General features: G+C 44.4%; 1 long non-coding RNA gene across 1 annotated transcript; it reads left to right on the forward strand.

The window, feature by feature from the left end:
- The first annotated feature begins 676 nt into the window (after positions 1-676).
- LOC138770701 (uncharacterized) lies at positions 677-2335 on the forward strand. Its single transcript, XR_011359487.1, has 5 exons — positions 677-729; positions 933-983; positions 1319-1351; positions 1629-1676; positions 1896-2335. It is a non-coding gene; the product is annotated as an uncharacterized lncRNA (long non-coding RNA).
- The last annotated feature ends 5648 nt before the right edge of the window (positions 2336-7983 follow it).

A 7983-nucleotide genomic window follows, 5' to 3' on the forward strand; every position in this document is an offset into this window, starting at 1 on the left:
GGCGCACATGGGGGCCAGGAACGGCGGCCCCCGGATTGGTAATACTGGCAGCCCAGCGGGCATGTGCCCGCTTTGCCAGATTACCAATCCGGGCCTGGATAACAATATGAGTCCATTGAGATCAGAGTTCCCCATCCAAAACTCTGTGTAGTCACATATCCCCAAAAACTACGGAGCAGATTTGCCAATGTGCGCCCCTGGGCATACACCGGTCTTAATAGATCTTTATATATGTATAAATATGAGCTGGTTTATATTCTATATTCAGGGAAGTTGACGAAGACGCGGATGAGGACGAGGCGGCGGACATCCCCAGGTGAGGGCTCAAAGCTTATAGTGTTGTAAATACATATTTATTTTTTCACCATCCAGTATAGAGAGAGGAGCTGCGGGAGGACAGGATAGGGGGCGCTCTAGTTAGACATAGCATCATATTTTTCCATTTATTTTAACAGCATTTATTCACATACCAAACTGCTGACACTGTGAGATAGCCATTAGGGTCCGCATACACTTCATACTTTAGTTGGTCGTACCCGACATATATAGTAACACAATGGTCAATGCATACAGCAATGTACAGCTCCACTCATTACCTTTGCAATCACTTTCTTTACAATAAACTATATAATCTGTAATATAATGATATATTTATTTATGACATGGTTTACTTTCTATACACAGAGAAGAGGAAGAAGAGGACGAAGTGACCACCGAGGAGATCCCCAGGTAATGAAACAAAGCTTAGAGTATTGTGAATACATGTTGTTTTTTTCTGTCCGTTCCCGACATATATAGTACTATCATGGTAAATACATACAGCAATGTACAGCTCAATCCATTACCTTTGCAAACACTTTCTTTACAATAAACCAAATAATGTGTTATAAATAATATATTTATATATGAGATGGTTTACATTCTATACACAGAGAAGAAGAGCAGGACGAGGAGGAAGAGGCGACCACCGAGGAGATCCCCAGGTAATAAAACAAAACTGATAACATTGTGAATACAAGAAACTGTTATTTACCATCCTGTATAGAGAGGACAGGGGGCGCTCTATTTGGAGGTGGATTTAATTTCTATTGTGGGTAATGTTGAATATTATATTACTGCAGGAGTGAATAGAGCTGGTAATAAATGCTGGAAGGATAGAACTAGACCTGACTATAATACATGTAGCTGCAGGAGCTGATGGCCCAGCTAAAAGAATACATTTCCTTTATATTGTTTCTATATAATGTGCTCAGCCATTCTGGTTTCCTTACACTAACCATTGATTTCCCTCCATTTCTTGGTCATTTCTCCTTGGCAGAAGCAGCAGCAGAAGGAGATCCATCTTATCCAGGTAAATATAAGGGATGATACACTTACATGATAACACACCTCTATTGCTGCACTGTATATCCTCATGTCATCACTATATATTATATTATCAGTCACATATAATAACCACGAAAGGCCTCATGTACATAATACAGACATACAAGTGACATGGTGCCGCCTGTATCACACCCACTAGGATAGCACTGAGTCCCCTCTCTCCAGTATAATGTCTATTCCCCATCACTACTGACGGGTCTGATCTCAGGAAAGTCATGCTGGTTTTTCTCTTTCCCTTATAGACTGCGGGCGCTGTTCTGCTGCTGCTGCGCCACCAAGGAGGAGTAAAGGTGAGTAACCAAAATCCCATCACACCTCAGATCAATTTTATTCTGACTATATTTTATCCAGTCAGGATAAAAGGATATATATATATATTTTTATATATATATATATATATATATATATATATATATATATATATATATATATATGTAACCTGTGATTATTAACAATGTTCATCATATCTTTATTCTGTTAACACATGGCTTGTTATATATCCTATCTAGATAACACCGCGCCGCCAGTGTGAGGAGAAGACACCCGACCATCTGGAGCTGTCTGGAGGAGGAGGCGTCCGGAACATCAAGGGGTAAATGAGGCGCCAGTAAGAACAGGAGGAATCATTTACCTCACATGGGGGGGAGGAGGTTCCCCCATTTTCCATCAGAAATAGGAGGAATACACTTTCTTAACACCTAGAGTGTAAGGAGGAGGTGCCCTTAAAGGGGTTATCCAGGTAACTAAAAAGGGATTTCCTTCCTCGCCGCCATCTCACTTCTGGTTTGGTCTCCTCTCACACCAGCACCTTCTTACCTGGCAAAACGGAGGCGGCCTGAGACAGTGGGCCAGGTACTTTGTTGTGATTGTCGCATGCGGGTGGAACCAGTGGCGGTCAATGTACAAACAATTTTGCCGATGTCATCACCGCATTGTGCGTACATTGACCACTGCTGGCGGTGAGTTTCACCCACATGTGGTCATCACACCATAGTACCTGATCTACTGTTTCAGACCTTTGCCAGGTCAGAAGATGTTGGAATGAGATGAGTCCGAACTAGAGGTGAGATGCTGGTAATGGAGGAAAGGAAATGTCTTTTCAGCTCCCCAGATAACCCTTTTTTAACATCAAGAGGCAAATTAGGGGCCCATAACATCAGGAGGATTTATTTGCCTCATACGGGGGAAGGAGGAGCCCCCATTACCATCAACACTAGGAGGAATACACTCTTTTAACACCTAGAGGGTCTGGAGGAGGTGCCCTTAAAGGGGTTATCCAGGTAACTAAAAAGGGATTTCCTCCCTCGCCGCCATCTCACTTCTGGTTTGGTCTCCTCTCACACCAGCACCTTCTTACCTGGCAAAACGGAGGCGGCCTGAGACAGTGGGCCAGGTACTTTGTTGTGATTGTCGCATGCGGGTGGAACCAGTGGTGGTCAATGTACAAACAATGTTGCCCATGTCATCAAAGCATTGTGAGTACATTGCCCACTGCTGGCGGTGAGTTTCACCCACATGTGGTGATCACACCATAGTACCTGATCTACTGTCTCAGACCTTTGCCAGGTGAGAAGATGTTGGAATGAAATGAGTCCGAACTAGAGGTGAGATGCTGGTAATGGTGGAAAGGAAATACCTTTTCAGCTCCCCAGATAACCCTTTTTAACATCAAGAGGCAAATTAGGGCCCATAACATCAGGAGGATTTATTTGCCTCATACGGGGGAAGGAGGAGCCCCCATTACCATCAGAAATAGGAGGAATACACTCTCAAAACACCTAGAGGGTCTGGAGGAGGTGCCCTTAAAGGGGTTATCCAGGTAACTAAAAAGGCATTTCCTCCCTCGCCGCCATCTCACTTCTGGTTTGATCTCCTCTCACACCAGCACCTTCTTACCTGGCAAAACGGAGGCGGCCTGAGTCAGTGGGCCAGGTACTTTGTTGTAATTGTCGCATGCGGGTGGAACCAGTGGAGGTCAATGTACAAACAATTTTGCAGATGTCATCACAGCATTGTGCGTACATTGACCACTGCTGGCGGTGAGTTTCACCCACGTGTGGTGATCTCACCATAGTACCTGATCTACTCTCTCAGACCTTTGCCAGGTCAGAAGATGATGGAATGAGATGAGTCCGAACTGGAAGTGAGATGCTGGTAATGGTGGAAAGGAAATGTCTTTTTAGCTCCTTAGATAACTCGTTTTTAACATCAGGAGGCAAATCAGGGCCCATAACATCTGGAGGATTTATTTGCCTCATACAGGGGGAAGGAGGAGCCCCCATTACCATCAACACTAGGAGGAATACACTCTCATAACACCTAGAGGGTCTGGAGGAGGTGCCCTTAAACGGGTTATCCAGGTAACTAAAAAGGCGTTTCCTCCCTCGCCGCCATCTCACTTCTGGTTTGATCTCCTCTCACACCAGCACCTTCTTACCTGGCAAAACGGAGGCGGCCTGAGACAGTGGGCCAGGTACTTTGTTGTGATTGTCGCATGCGGGTGGAACCAGTGGCGGTCAATGTACATACAATGTTGCCGATGTCATCAAAGCATTGTGCGTACATTGACCACTGCTGGCGGTGAGTTTCACCCACATGTGGTGATCACACCATAGTACCTGATCTACTGTCTCAGACCTTTGCCAGGTCAGAAGATGTTGGAATGAGATGTGATCAAACTGGAAGTAAGATGCTGGTAATGGTGGAAAGGAAATATCTTTTCAGCTCCCCAGATAACCCCTTTTTAACATCTAGAGGCAAATTAGGGGCCCATAACATCAGGAGGATTTATTTGCCTCATATGGGGGAGGAGAAGCCCCCCTTTAAGATCAGTAACTAGAGGAAGAGACTCCCTTAACACCTAGAGTGAGAGACAAGAGTCTACAGGAGGCAGCAGTAGCATCTAGAAGCAAGTGAGGTGAATTTATCATCAAGATTCATTGGTGTCAGATGGGACAAGAGTGATAGAGCTACTCACCCATCTATGCTGTCAGTGGTAGAGTTGGTATTAGCACCTGATCAACCTGAACCAGTGATGGAGCCCCTGCTCCAGGTTATGCTGCCCTTATCTGATTCTCAAACTATGTTTAATTAGTGTTACCCTCTAAGCCCAGAGGAGGGGCAACTCTCCAGCCATGGCTCCCTCGAGGTTTCCCCCACAGGGGGTTTTTCCTCGCCTGAGTGCTGGAGGGTGACTCATTGTGAGTCGGGGGTCTTTTTTGGTGTCATATAATTTAAAATAAAATTATGATCATTTGACACCTAATTACAATGTGTCATGTCTTTATTTTGCTGCTTTGGTGTCACTTATTTTGCTTTGGACTTATATATTTATTACATATTGCAAAGTCATAAAACCACACATCTGCCCACCAGAGGAACACCTCCATCATTTTATTTCATCAGGATCAAGACTTAGAGACCATTCACTTTAGTAGCCTTGTGGAAAGTGCCCCATGAAGAAGACTGTTTAAGACACATGACACCTTTATCTGTATGTGTGTATGTACGTTACATAGTATTAATTCAACTGTTAATTAACACTAATTATAGCAGCCAATGCAGGCCTACAGGAAGCGTAACCCTACTTTCCCAGGTGACTGAAAATCCAAAATTGCCTATGTGGGCAGGAGGGATTTTTAATAGACAGTCGAGTCAACTAGAACATAGATAATGGGTTCCAAGTCTTACGGAGCTATACACAGTAGATAAATTCTCTGAATCTACAGGAAAAGTTTAACTGGAGTGAACTTAAAAGGGAAGTCACATGAAAATAAAAAAGCAAGGCAGGCAGGGGTGCAGGAACTTAATAAACGGTGTATACTTACCAGTACCCGTCTCACTGAGCTGTGCCCTGGCTGTTATTTTCTCCTGGAATCCAAGCACGTCAAGTACCTGGAACTTCCAGCTGCAACCTGACGGCTAGGCTGAGCGGTGTCCTTCCCCAGTCACTGACTGGCTTGAGGGGCAATTGCTCAGCCGGGCACATGACGTTGTAACTGGAAGAGCTGCAAGAACCCAGCGGCTGTTAGATGGACCCAGGGACCCTATGGTGGACTAGGGTAAGTATAGTCGGTTTATTATGTTTCCGCAACTCCCCACCCCTCGGTTTTTTTTATGTCCTGGGACTTCACCTTTAATGAATGGGTCTGGATGACACCCTTCAGTGTTGTCTGCGGGCGGGAGATAGCCCGGTACCTGTCTGCGAGTAGGAAGAGGAAAGGTTCTTCATGTGGACAAGTGTAATGGAGGCAGAGCCAGCGCTGTGGTAGGGCTGCCGGATTCACCGTATGGGAATCATGGGCTAAAACAGGGCAAAGTGTGTTAATGCAGGAGCTCTGTGTGCCATCACACACAACACAGTGTCAGCGCATCATGTACGATGGTGCCCGTAGCTGAGAGAAACATTAGTGGATGGTATCGGCTGGACTATTAAACCAATAGGTATCGGCTAAATACAAAGCAATATTTCCGGGCAGCGGTGCATCATGGGTTGTCAGCACCCAGGGCAAGGCAAAGTATTGTGCTCCCCAACTTGGGCCTGTGAACATATAAGAGTAACAATGCAGACAGTGTGAGCATTAAGCATTTTTGCAAAAAACGAAACAAAAACAAAAAAACGGATGAAAAAAACGGATGCAATTGTGTGCATCCATTTTAATCCGTTTTTCATTGACTTCCATTATATATATAAAAAAAAAACAAAATCCTTTTTTTTAACGGACACAAAGCTAAAATTATTATGTTAATTTGTTTTCCCTAAGAACCATTGGCATCACAACATATGGGTAAATTCGCCCCTGCGAGCCCCTGGGACGAAGGAATATTTAATGAAAAAATAACAATTAAATTTTAATCCCCTCCTCCATGAGGTATAAATAGGCTCCACCCCCCCCTAGACCTCAGTCTAATTATAAAGAAACATAAAACACAGGGAGGGAGTCTTGTGATGCCAATGGGTCTTAGGGAAAACAAATTAACATAATAATTTTAGCTTCCCTTACGTCCCATTGGCATCACAACATATGGGGAATTAGCAAGCATTATCCCCAATGGGCGGGTTATTTATTACGTCCGCATTAAGAACAGATCTTGCAAAGGTTGTTCTTGACAAGAAAGAAGTATCCAGCCTGAAATATCTCACAAAGGTTGTCAAAGACGACCAGGTAGCTGCCTGGCATATGTCCTCAAGTGGCACAGCGGCACGCTCTGCCCAAGTGGAGGCCACAGCTCTAGTAGAGTGAGCCCTGGTAAATTCTGGTGGATCCAGATCAGCAGAAGAGTAACATAAGGCAATGGAGTCACAGATCCATCTGGATATTAAAGGTTTTGAAGCCTTTCTCCCCTTGTTCTTTCCTGCGAAAGGGATAAAGAAATTCTCGTCTTTACGAAAATCACCTACTCTATGTAGATAGATCTTGATAGCTCTGGATACGTCCAATAAAGAAAGATTCAAGTCTTCTTTAGATGATCCAGTAGGAGAAAATACAGGCAATACTATTGGCTGGTTGATGTTGGCAAATGAAGCCACCATAGGCAGGAATCCTGGAAGGAACCTAAGGATAACTTTGTCTTGGGAAAAAGTCACGTATGGAGGTGCGGAGCCAAGGGCTTGAAGTTCTCCAACTCTCTTAGCAGAGGTAATGGCTAGTAAAAGAGAAACTTTCAATGTTAACTTGAAGTCTACTTCCTCCCAAGGCTTAAAGGGAGGAAGACACAGGCGTCTCAACACAAAGGATAAGTCCCATGGGTCTACCTGCTTTACCAGGTTAGGCCTAGTCTAGCCTTAACAAAATTCTTTACCTCCAAGATCTGAAAGAAACGTGAGTTTAGGTGTGCAGAGAGGGCTGCTATCTGCACCTTGATGGAACTAGGTTTTAATCCTTTATAGAAGCCTTCCTGTAAAAACTCCAATGACTGTGGAGTAGAAGGTTTAAGTCCATCAATACTCCTGCTTACACACCAATCTTGAAAATCTTCCAAATCCATGCATAAGATTTATTTGTAGTGCAACTACGAGCGTGAGAAAGGGTATACTATACCTTCTCAGAAAAACTAGAGTCCAATACGGTCCTCTCAGTCTCCGAGCTGTCAAGCTGAGGCTGGAAAGATTCCTGCACAGATGTTGACCCTGGAATATTAGATCCGGATGCAGAGGTAATCTCCAAAATTCCCCTCTGCTCATATTCATGGGCAGGGTGAACCATGCCCTCTTCGGCCAGAAGGAAGTTATTATTATCACTGACAACTGATCTTCATCAAACTCTGGGAATCATGGCTATGGGAGGAAAGATATACGCCAGCTGGTATGTCCATGGTATTGTCATTGAGTCCACTACCGTGGGATTGTCTGCCCTGTAAAGGGAACAGAAATTCCTCAGTTTGGCATTGCTTGCTGATGCCATGAGGTCTCTCTGAGGAAGCCCCCACCTCTGGGTTAACTGAATGAACACTCTCCTTGAGAGAGACCATTCCCCCGGTAATGTCAGGCCTCGACTCAGTCAATCCGCCAATATATTGTCGACACCCCTGATATGAATCGCAGAGAGTCTGGTTATTCTGGTTTCTGCCCAACAGAAAAATCTTCTCTACTTCCCT

This window comes from Dendropsophus ebraccatus, chromosome 13, assembly GCF_027789765.1.
Source record: "Dendropsophus ebraccatus isolate aDenEbr1 chromosome 13, aDenEbr1.pat, whole genome shotgun sequence".
Lineage (NCBI taxonomy): Eukaryota > Metazoa > Chordata > Amphibia > Anura > Hylidae > Dendropsophus > Dendropsophus ebraccatus.